Genomic DNA, 10,493 nt, shown 5'->3' with positions numbered 1-10,493 from the left:
TGGATGGGACTGGAAGTGATGCAGGAGATGGATCCTGAGGAAGTGACCTGAGTTCCAGGGCCAGAAAACTCGGCCAAGAGTTTTTCCTTTAATTTCCAAAAGAAAGACAAACCTTTCTGGTGTGCATGAGGCCAAGAGGGCTGTTGCTCCCAAGTGGCCCTAGAAGCAAATCTTCTGCTCTTTTTCTAGAAGGAACCATTTTCTTATGCGGTTTGCCACTGCCATTTCCAGGAACTTAGGGTCAAGGAAGGGGGTCCCCAGCAGCGGGAAGTGCTAGACCCCAGAGAGCGACCCTTCAGAAGAGGATTTGTTCATTGACAATTCATTCATTTAGGCAACAAACCTTTGGTAAGAAGGTTCTATATGCCAAGCTCCCTACTAGAAACTGGGGCTTCAGAGATGGAGGACCCTCCCTGAGCTGAAGGAGGCTAGGCACTGTGATAAGTTCTGTGACAGCAGCTGACCTGGAGGGTTGGTTCTGGCAAAGGCAGCAGCTTGTGCAAAGGCCTCACCATAGGACGGGTCACGGCACATGGCATGTGGCAGGAAGAAAGCTCCTGAGGGCAAGTGGTGGTTTAAAAAAGAAAAAAAGACTGACAAAGGAGGCAGAGGCCAGGATCCAAAGGGCTGCACCCCACACAAAGGAGTTTGGCCCTCATCCCAAAGCTGGTGGAAAGCTGTACAAAGGACTTTTTCTAACCCCCAGTGCATCCCCTCGTGGTTGTAAACTGCAACTTCTGCCTCAACACTGACATTTCTACCTATATTACAAGTGAAGGGAGAACCAAAAGCAATGAATAAACCTCTGTGTCAATAAAGTTTTGGCAGCTGCTTAAAATCCCACCAGCCGCCAAGCCCTTTCTTCCCCACCTTTACTTATTGAAAAATGGTCCACACACCTTCCCGAGTCACCTTTATAATTTCCCCGAGTGAGAAGGTTCATAGCATGACTACGGAGTCCCAGGTACGATAAATACTGGGTGGACAGACGAATAGAAGAAAGGACAAACTATGGTAATCATGATAAATGAGATTAGCACCTAAATCGATAAATACACACATCTGCTTGTACGTGGAGAGACTGTCTTTGGGAAGAGTGCCTGCCTCTGGGGAAGGGAACAGGATTCTGGGGTTCAAGGTCAAAGAGAGACTTGCCTTTCACTTGTCACTCATTTGAAGCACTTAAATTAGTTACCATGTTCATTTAAAATATTTTTTTAAATAAATGTAAATGCTGTCAATACCCTCCAGCCAGAGACCACCAGGAACACAACTGCAGTCAAATAACACTGGGTTTATTGACTCACTGGGTTGAGGGGGCACCCTCACCATGGGGGTGTTTAGGGGTCTCAGGAAGAGCGTGTTAGAAAGGACTAACTGTAGGATCAGGCCTGCGTTACGTGACTTTGAGGAGGATGCAAGGACACAGGGGTTGGATGCTGGGGTGATTCTATGATTAGAATCTTAGTCGTAAGAATCTGAACAATTTGTATGAAGAAGGCGAGAAGACAGGAGCAGAGTTAGCGGTGCTATGGAGGAAGGATGCCTGCTCAGCCATTTCCGTAAGTCGGACATTCACTTTTTTGCCTGTGTTCATACCTGATGACAGAGTGATCTTGTTTTTGTCTTTATCCGTCAAGTTAACAGAGCTTGTCTGATGCTGGTATTTCCTAAAATTGATTGTGTTCAACAGAATATGCTAGCCCAGCTGTGAGGCCAGGCCAGCTCCCGTCAGCACCAAGGCCTAGCTGTTGGTGCCAGCTCCACTGCCAGCTGCCGGGGGCCACACTGCTCTTTTTCAGCACCTTTCAACTAAAGAGTACAGATATTAATTCAATTAGTTACTTTTACTATGCTGCCTGAGTAGTACAGAAATTGAGCTAATTTTTTTAAATATGGATTCAAGTAAAGAGGATCTCAGCAACTTGTTGCCAGACACCAGAGTCCTTTAACGGAATATATTCTAAAACCCTAGCTGGGGCAGGGCCCTGAGGATGGGCCCACGGGTGACTGGGATAGGTGGTCACGCTTTCTGATCCATTGACAGCACAGTGAAGTCACTTGGGCAGAGATTAACGCCAGCTCCACAGTCTTAGTCAGCTTGGGCCGCTGTAATAAAAATACCACAGACTGGCTTAAAGAGCAGAAATTTATTTCTCACAGTTCTAGAGGCTTGAAGTCCGAGATGAGAACGCCAGGATGATTGGGTTCTGGTAAAGGCACTCTTCCTGGTTTGCAGATGGCTGTCCTCTCACTATATCCTCACATGGCTGAAAGAGAGAAACCTCATGACTGTTGGTTTTTTTTTTTTTTTTTGGGTGAGGAAGATTAGCCCTGAGCTAACATTTGCTGCCAATCCTCCTCTTTTTGCTAGGAAAGATTGGCCCTGAGCTAACATCTATGCCCATCCTCCTCTATTTTTCATATGTGGGAAACCTGTCATGGCATTGCTTGATGAGTAGTGCATATGTCCGTGTCAGGGATCTGAACTGGCAAACCCGGGGCTACTGAAGCGGAGCGTGCAAACTTAACTGCTATGCCACTGGGCCAGCCCCTCATGTCTCTTTTTTTTTTTTTTTTTAAAGATTTTATTTTTTCCTTTTTCTCCCCAAAGCCCCCCGGTACATATAGTTGTGTATTCTTCGTTGTGGGTTCCTCTAGCTGTGGCATGTGGGACGCCGCCTCAGCGTGGTCTGACGAGCAGTGCCATGTCCGTGCCCAGGATTCGAACCGACGAAACACTGGGCCTGGGCCGCCTGCAGCGGAGCGCGCGAACTTAACCACTCGGCCACGGGGCCAGCCCCGCCCTCATGTCTCTTTTTTAAGAGCACTAATCCCATCCTGAAGGCCCCACCCTCATGACATAATCTAACCCGAATTGCCTCCCAAAAGCCCCACCTCCAAATACCACATCTGGGATTAGAGTTTCAACATATGAATTTTGGAGAGACGCAAACTTTCAGGCCATAGCACTCCCTGTTGAGACCCAGACGCTCCTACCCTGGAAAAGGGAACTTCTCAGGAGACCATCAGCGCAGAAAGTAACCGGCCCAGGGAAACTGGCAAGCCCACACTGAGGATCCAGGAACCTGATTTCTGGACCACTTCTCCCACCAGCCCACCATATTGCCAAGTCCCTCCCCTTCCATGGGCCTCAGTTTTGTTGTCTGTAATATGGCAAGGGACAGGAAAAGTGGAGGTGAACCAGACCTTTTATATGATCTTTTCTGGTTCTCTTTCCCTTGATTCTGGGGTACAGCTGCTCCCAAGGCAAATGATGAACAGGTCTCAACCTCTTTGGGAAAAGGCAAAAGACCAGGTGCACTGGAGAGAAACCAGCAAATTTGGCAGGAAAAATCACAGGCTCGGTGACAAGCGAGTGGGCGTGGATCTTACGAATCCTCAGGGGACCATACCTCCCCACACCTGCATCAATTTTTGTGTGTATGTATGAGGAAGATTCGCCCTGAGCTAACATCCGTTGCCTCCTCTTTTTTTGCTTGAGGAAGATTAACCCTGAGCTAACATCTGTGCCAATCGTCCTCTATCTTTTTTGAGGACGATCAGCCCTGAGCTAACTACTGCCAATCTTCCTCTTTTTTGCTGAGGAAGACTAGCCCTGAGCTAACATCCGTGCCCATCTTCCTCTATTTTATACGTAGGATGCCTACCACAGCATGGCTTTTGCCAAGAGGTGCCATGTCTGCACCCGGGATCCGAACCAGCGAACCCCGGGCTGCCGAGAAGCCGAACGTGCGAACTTAACTGCTGCGCCACCAGACCAGCCCCTCTTCCTCTATTTTTTCACGTGGGATGCCTCCACAGCATGGCTTGATGAGTGGAGTAGCTCCATGCCTGGGATTCAAACCTGTGAACCCCAGACCCCTGAAGCAGAGTGCACGGAACTTTAACCGCTCAGCCACGGGCCAGCCCCTTCCATCAATTCTTAATGCCCAACAAGTGAAGCGAGGAGGCAGGGCACCTGAGCCTTCCCGAAAAGTTTGGCACGGAGTTATCTGATAAGCTTCAGGAGGATGGGGAAGCAAAGAAAGGAGTTAGAGGAGGATTCTGGAAATGGCTCTGTCTGATGTGGGCTGTTGGAGTTTGTTTTGTAGCTGGGTGGTGGGGTTTGGCACCGATACTTTTATTTGGTACCCCATACTCCCTTCTTCTACCTGCTAAAAGAAACTCTCCAGATGTGGGCCAGCTGTGCTCTCAGTAAGCTGTTTCATTGGCCAAGGGGACCACCTGCTTTAGATGGTAAAATCTGACCTCGGACATTCAAGACCCAAAATGCCCAGTGCTCTGGTCGGGGTCCTGCTGAGGTATCCAGTCCTTAAACCCTAAGGCCCCACATCTCAGCCCCACACCTCGGGTGCTTCAGTCACAGAGGACCCACCTTTACCACCAGCATCTTTTGTTAATTGTCTTCAGAAGCTGGGTCTCCAGAAATAGGACAAACCAGGCCCTGCGTGCCTCCCCTCCCAGGTCCCAAAACTGTCCTAATTTTTTACTGAGGGAAAAGTAAAGGGAGTTTTTAATTAACATGTAAATGTTATGGTCTGAAGTGTTGCCTTTAAATAATTCTCTTTTTTGACAAGTAGAACAGTCAGTTGGTGAAAGACCTCAGCTCTTCTTGCATGTGATTAGTTTATTAAGAGTTTCCTCTCTGATCTTCCTGCCTTCCCATCCTTTTAATCCTCTCGCTTCTCCTGGGAACCCTGTGGAACAGCCATGTGGACTGCTCCGCCCATTAACTGGAGATTTGAGGTCTGGTGGCTTGAAAGCTTCCAAGGAGAACTCCTGAAGCCTCTCCCCCGGGGAAGTGGACTAATTGTTATTTTGGGAAAAGGAGAGATTGGGTTTCTTCCCGGGGCCTCAAGGAGCGATGAGTTGAATGTTCTGTCACCTAACATATTTGAGACCTTGAGGAGGATGCTTTTGGTCCTCTGACTCACACCCTCTTGCCTTCATCCTGATTCCTGATGTGCATGGGGTGAGCCGTTTCCCATGGGCCTTGACTCCTGGCACTGCAGACAGCATCTTCCTCTTTGGGAGTATAGGGGCATTGATAACCCCCAGGAGCAGCCCTCAATAGATGAGAGATAAAAGCCCATGGATAAGCACTCCACGTGCCGTCCTTAGGGCGGACAAGTCAATCTGAGAGGCATTCCCTACTCTCCTTGGGAGACCAGAAGGGAGCCTGTTGCCTGCAGTGGCCCCCTCCCCACAAAAACCTGTATGGGCTTTCCCTGCTTCCCTGCTCACTTGCCACTCACTCCTGCTCCCTCAGATCTCCTGTCCCAAAGCCCCTGTCTCTACCTTCAAGAGAAACCAAACTAAGACAGACCTGCCAGATAGAATTGGGTTGATAGGGTCCTGGCCATCACTTTTTCATGGAGGGTGGTTGAGATTTAAATCTCAGCCTTGGGCCAGCCCTGGTGGCCTAGTGGTTAAGTTCAGCACACTCTGCTTGGGCGGGACGGGTTCAGTTCCCAGGTGTGGACTTACACCACTCATCTGTCAGTGGCCGTGCTGTGGCAGTGACTCACACACAAAAAAAGAGCAAAAAAAGAAGAAATGGCAGTAGGCATTAGCTCAGAGCTAATCTTCCTCAGCAAAATAAAATAATAAATCTCAGACTTGCCTCTTACAAGCTACATATAGGTAGACAAATTAACATCTCTGGAGCAGGTAACAATTGGAAAACATCAAATGTCGCTGACAGAATGATCAGCATGGGCAGTCATCTTACCCATTGGTATTCATAAGAACCTTCCTGCATAGGGGACAGCATCTTTTGACCTTCAAAGGCTAAAGGGACAGAAACTCTAAACCTGAGGCCAGCCACCAGAGCACACAAAACAGTCCAGGCCTTCACAGCTCCTTCAGTTCCTCCAGCTCCTCCACACAGTGTCCAGCCCTACATGAAGGAGGCTCAGGGCACACTGGGGGCCTGTTGCCTTAGTTCTGAACCTTTCTCTTGCTCACTCCTTTGCTCCATTTCCATCCTATTCCCAATCTTTCACTTATTCTGTTAATCAACTAATGTTTACCCCACTGTTTAATTGGCCAAGGGGACCATTTGCTTTAGATGGAAGGACAGTTGATCTTCTCAGTAAAATCTGACCCAGGCTCTTCACTGGTGAAGCCAGTGGTGAATGTGCACAGCCTTGGACATTCACCCATTTTTGTCCTCACCTGGCCCCACAGAACGCAGCTTCCGTACAACCTCACATTTGACTCTTCAGCCCAGCTACACTGCCTCAGGCCACCCTGGGACCACTCCTTCTACTGTGATGCAGCACCAGGACCACCACAAGTGGGACCAGGGCAGAGACAGCTGGAGATGTTCAGGGCGGGAGTGAGTGCTGCATGGTGGTGGGACAAGGGATCCACACCAGAATAGGCTATAAAAAAATTAGAAAAACTAGGCCAGGGCTGCAGCTTGTGTCACTTTTCGTTCCCAGGGGACTACAACATCCAAACCAGGTTGAGGACCCTAGTGGGTAGTAAGACAGAGAATCCACAGTCTGGAACACCATTACCCCAGGTTATCACAATCCTCACCTGTAGCCATCCTGGAAACTCTAGACTTTCCTATGCCCTGATACTTCTTTCCAGATCTTTCTTAAGGCATCAGAGGTGAGGGAGTTAACTTGAAATGTGTAAATACAGACCAGGTGCTCCCCAGTGGAGAGTCAGTATTCCAGCCCCAGAGTCGGAAGTCCTGCGGCTCTCCTGCCCACACCTGAGGGAGCTATGCTCGAGTCAGGCCGCTCGCTGCCTTCCCTCACCCGCAGGGCTCCGTGTCCTCCTCCTCCCTGGTCCTCCCAGCACACAAATACCCCCAAGCCAGCAGAGACTCTGATGTGCTAAACTCGGTTGTTTTTTTGTTGTTCACTTATGAGCCCAGGTGAAAGTGTCTCAGTCCCGCCCAAGGGCTGATGGGAACCAAGTAAATACTGAGGTTATTTATCCCAAGGAAGCACTTGTCTCCAGCCACCCACAATCCACAGCCCCTGGCTGGAAACTTACCTGAGAAAGACAATGAAGGAGGGGATGGGGAGACTCAAACAGTCTGGCCCTTGTCTTCACCCCGCCCAGGCAGGCCGCAAGTCCCCGGAGCCCCTGTGCATCTAAGAGGTTGTGCGGTCAGGACAGCATGAGAAGCAGAGCACAGGGGCCTGTCCTCTCTGCCCCCGCTCCCCTCTCATTCGGGGCACTCCCTCCCTCACTGGGTTGTGGGCAACTTGGGCCCAGGGTGGGCTTTTCTGGATACTTCTGGACAGAGGAAGGGGCAAGGGCCATAAATGGAGTGCAAACCCTCTCTCCACACCCCCACATTTCCACCTGAACTGTCTCTTCAGCCCCTTCCCCGCCCTGAGGTCAGTCCCACCCTACCATAAACACAAACATGCATGTGCGCACACACATGCACACACGCATGTGCACATGTGCACTCGCACATAACATGCACAAACACACAACTTATCACCCAGGACACTAAATCACCCCTCGGAGCATTGCTCTAATGGAAGCAAAGTTCTCTTCTCCCCGGGCCTCAAATCCCTGCCTTCCACACTGGGTACAGATGTGGGGCTTGCCCTCTGGGTGAGGCCCTCACCACTCTCACCCAGGAGGGCGGCGCCTTCTTCTACTCTCAGGGCAGGAGGGAGAGGGGCCAGCAGCCTTCATGTTACTTTCAGGCTGCTATTTCCCCACCACCTCTCTGTGGCCTCTCTCTCACCTTGAGGGTCCCTGTTGTCCCTCTGCGTCACTCAGTGTCTTCCCCTGTAGGCCTAAAGGGCACTGTCCTGGCTTGCCTGGAGATTTCTCTCACTGTTTCCTCTGCACTCAGCCCCTGCAGAGTGTAGGAGAAGTTCCTGGGGCTGGAGACACGATGATAAGCTTTTACCCACTCCCTCGGCTATTACAGAGCCGTGGAACCCTCCAGCGAGTCACCTCTCTGGGCCTGCCTTTCTCACCTGTAGAATTCTTTCCTGCTCTGCCTGTCTGCACCTTCCCACCACACCTTGCGCCACTGCCCCACTTCCCCAACTCTTCCAGGCCTGCAGGACCCACACGGACTGAAGCCTTTAGCCCGAGACTTTATGCTCTCAGTTCACTGATGAATTCTGATTCCCCACCTTGGACTCCTCAGTCAGGCCACTGACCCTGAACCTGGGTCCTGGACAAGTCCCAACCCCAAGAAGACCTCATTGTCCCCGCTCCTAAAACCTTTGGAATTTCCTAAATCATGAGAATGATAAAGGTGTCTTGATATTCATAACAAACTCCTTTCAACTACACCTGAGTTTATGTTAACGAAGTAACTTTTGGAAAACACCTGAGGATGAGCGCTTGTTGCCAGGAAAGGCAACTATGTGATTGCCGAGTTGAAGCTTCCAGTTCCACCCCTTGACCTTGAGGAGGGGAGAGAGGCTGGAGGTTGAATCAATCGCCAATGGCCGATGATTTAATCAACCGTGCCTATGTCACAAGGCCTCCATAAAAACTGAAAAAGATGGGGTTTGGCGAGCTTCAGAGTTGGTGAACACATGAAGATTCAGGAAGAATGGTGCACCTAGAGAGGGCATGGAAGTTCCACGCCCTGTCTCCATACCTTGCCCTATGCATCTCTTCCATCTGGCTGTTTCTGAGTTATATCCTTTTAGAATAAACTGGTAATCTGGTAAGTACAATGTTTCCCTGAGGTCTGTGAGCCACTCTAGCAAATTAACTGAATGCAAGGAGAGGGTCATTGGAACCTCCAAACTTTATTCAGAAGCACAGGTGACAATCTAGATTTGCAATTGGTGTCTGAAGTGTGGTTGGAGGCAGCCTTGTAGAACTGGGCCCTTAACCTTTGGGATCTAACCCTGTCTCCAGTTAGGTAGTGTCAGAAGTGAGTTGAATTGTAGGACACCCAGCTGGTGTTGGAGAACTGCGTGGTGTGGGGAAAGATACACATATCGAAACTGGGTGCCAAATTTTACCCACCTTACTCTTTGTCTTTTTCCTTCTGCACCTATGTACCTACTAGCACACTATATATTTTATTTTTTAAATGTGCTTGTTGTTTATTGTATATCTCCCCCACTAGAATGTAAGCTCTGAATGGCAGTAGTCTTAGTTTTATTCACGGTTACACCCTGAGTTTCTAGAACAGTACCTGACATAGAGTGGTAGTCAATAAATTTATTGAGTGAATGAACACATTCTGCCTCATATATCGATGAGTGTTTTACCCCTGTTTTCCCACCACAATGAAGAAAGTTGAGGGAAGTTGGGTCTTATTTATATTTGTGTCCTCCATGGTGTCCAGCCCAGCGCATGGTTTGTAATAGGGAGCAATAAATGCTTTTGTAATGAGTTATTCTCAAGACAAGGACCTATCCCCAGGAGGTCCAGAGAGGGAGAACTGGTGAGGGGCTTCAGTGAGGTGAAGACCAGTGGTCAAGTCAGACGCCTTGTCTTAGGTCCTCCCTCAGGACCAATTCAGGGCAAGATTTATGGATGGCGACAGAAGAGAGGTGTCCTCAGGGCCACTCTTTCTCCTCGACATTGCTGAGTCTTGCACATGTGCACACAGAAGGATAGTGTCCCTGAATATGACTCAGGACAATAGAAGGGGCTTTTGCCAAGAGGAGCCAACCTCCAGGGGGACCTCAGTACCAACTACTCTCTTCTGTCTAAATTAGAAGCTCTCAACAGGGGGGCCGGCCTGGCAGTGTAGTGGTTAAGTTTGCGCACTCCCCTTTGGTGGCCTAGGTTCTTGGGTTTTGATCCTGGGCGCAGACCTACACCACTCATCAAGCCATGCTGTGGCAGCAACCCACATACAAAAAATAGAGGAAGGGGCCAGCCCTGTGGCCGAGTGGTTAAGTTCGCATGCTCCCCTTCAGTGGCCTGGCTTCATAGGTTCAGATCCTGCGTGCAGACCTAGCACCACTCATCAAGCCATGCTGATGCAGGGTCCCACATAGCAGAACTAGAAGGACTTACAACTAGAATATACAACTAGGTACTGAGGGGCTTTGGGGAGAGGAAGAAAAAAAAAGACTGGCAACATATGTTAGCTTAGGGCCAATCTTTAAAAAAAAAAGAAAAGAAAGAAAACGAAAGAGGAAGATGGGCACAGACATTAGCTCAGGGCCACTCTTCCTCAAGCAAAAAGAGGAAGATTGGCAACAGGTGTTAGCTCAGGGCTAATCTTCTTTACCAAAATAAAACGGAGTTCTCAACCTGGAATTGCCCTCAAAATTTGGTGTGACTTTTTTCTTCTGGTTCTCAAAGGCCTGTGTGGTCTAGAAAACATTAAGAACCACTAGCCCAGAGAACCTGAGGGGGAAGCCCAGAATCCTTCCTCATCCTCCTCCACTCCCTCCAGCCTTGCTCACCTTCCACCTGCCCCAGCTCAGAGAATGCAGCAGACCCTGCCGTGAGCACTCACTCCCCACCACTGTGGATGTGGGTCTGTGACAGACACA

This window comes from Equus caballus, chromosome 1 (genome assembly GCF_041296265.1).
Source record: "Equus caballus isolate H_3958 breed thoroughbred chromosome 1, TB-T2T, whole genome shotgun sequence".
In the NCBI taxonomy this organism is placed as follows: Eukaryota; Metazoa; Chordata; class Mammalia; order Perissodactyla; family Equidae; genus Equus; species Equus caballus.
This window is presented reverse-complemented; position numbering follows the sequence as displayed.